This window comes from Atta colombica, unplaced genomic scaffold (genome assembly GCF_001594045.1).
Source record: "Atta colombica isolate Treedump-2 unplaced genomic scaffold, Acol1.0 scaffold52, whole genome shotgun sequence".
In the NCBI taxonomy this organism is placed as follows: domain Eukaryota; kingdom Metazoa; phylum Arthropoda; class Insecta; order Hymenoptera; family Formicidae; genus Atta; species Atta colombica.
In genome coordinates, this window is record NW_017259542.1 from 1,619,991 (window position 1) to 1,621,736 (window position 1,746).

At 32.7% G+C, this 1,746-nt stretch overlaps 1 protein-coding gene across 1 annotated transcript in view; it reads right to left on the bottom strand.

Moving 5' to 3' along the window:
- Window positions 1–697, bottom strand: part of LOC108691826 — a 103,666-nt gene extending 102,969 nt beyond the window's left edge. The window contains exon 1 of the mRNA XM_018199747.1: window positions 476–697. The gene's annotated coding sequence lies outside the window, so the exon portion shown is untranslated. The remainder of the gene's footprint in view (window positions 1–475) is intronic.
- Window positions 698–1,746: the final 1,049 nt, after the last annotated feature.

The following is a 1,746-nucleotide window of genomic DNA, read 5'->3' on the forward strand; positions in this document are numbered from 1 at the left end:
ATGATCTCGTGTGTATATTCGCATCATATTTACTACTTCTTCAAACAATTCATTTCGACCGTACGTGGATATGATATTTTTTCAGCTCTGATAACAACTACGCTTTGAAAGTACAATTATTATATTTTTATTGTCGTGAAAAATAGCAACTGCCATCAAAATGTTTCATCAGAATACCACTTAGATGTTCCGTTTTAATATTGGTTTATAACTTTGTAATAAAACATTTCTAGCTAAACTTCATATATATATATATATATAACTTTTCGATAAATTAATCCTTAATTCTCTACTGTGTGAATTCCTTTTATCTTTTCTAATGCAACTAATCTAATATCAAGAAGACAAGTACACTTGACAGATTTCTCATTTCTTCAACGACGTTCGAAACTAATTTTCTACGAAATTGAGATTCCTCCTAAATTCAGAGATACCAATAACTCAGTAGCAACGAGAGTTAATATTAATTGCTCACCTTTATCTCGTGTTGCAACTCATCACGGGCATACCGTCGAGAGCGTCTAACTTCCGTCACAGCACGACTAGTAGTCCACTCTCGATCTGCTACCCTTCTCTCGGCGATTATGCGTGCCGTGTGAGAAGGGAGTAGTATCGCACCCCTTTCTTCCGCTCGGAAGATGCGCGACTGATGTGATGTTGCACCGATATCTATCCGTTCATCGCGATCCTCGCTTTCTCTCTCTTCTTTCCTCTACTCTCTCTCTCTCTCTCTCTCTCTCTCTCTCTCTCTCTCTCTCTCTCTCTTTTCCTCTCTTTTTTTTCTGTTTTCACTTGCTCATCATTGCGTTGTGCTGAGACCGAATCAGCTTTTTCGTTTGTCGAGTGGACCACCCTATCAAATGTACATGTCTTTTGCCATTTTAGATTTTGCGTTCCGTAAGATATGAACGGCTCTCGGAACCGACCGGCACCGACTGAACTCCTACCGGACGGCAACCCGGAGGACGATGTTCATGCTCCTGCGCCCCGCAACCCTTGCCAAACGACGCGGCATTAGGCGTCCTCTGGCATAGATTTCAAGAATGGATCAGCAACAAGGTTGATAATGTAAAATTCTTGCATCGATACGAGTCTACCAACATTGCATAATTCTCACTAACGTTTAACTATAAATTACTGTTTTACTTAGATAATATTATATAAACATAAAAAATATTTAAAAATGAATTATAATTAATGTTACATTGGAAGAAACTGTCTTGTATATACAAACGTTAATTTTCTCATTTTCTTTAAATTATGATTATAATATCTTGCATCATTATATTAATTATTTTCATTTCAATAATATATTATATTATATTCGATTGATATATTTGACGAATTATTATATTAACAATCTGGCTTTTAATTATATATTTATTAAAAATCAAAAGCTACATAAGTGATTTTTTTTAAAAACTAATTAAAATTTGAATATATTGTAATAATACAAATTTATTAGATATTTATTGTCTCCAAAATTTGGCATTTCCTTCTTCAGTTTGTTAATAACAAAGAATTAATAACAAAGAATTAAATTTTCTTTTTACTAGCTATTGATACAATAAACTAAAAGAGTTTATCGATAGAGTGAGTACCAAAGTATGCTTGTACACCGATAAATAGCATCAGTCGATAGGGCCAATTCAATAGTTAAATGATAATTGATCAAAATATATATTAATATTAGAATATATATTAATATTAGAAGAAAAAAATATAAAAAGAAAATAAATCTAATTT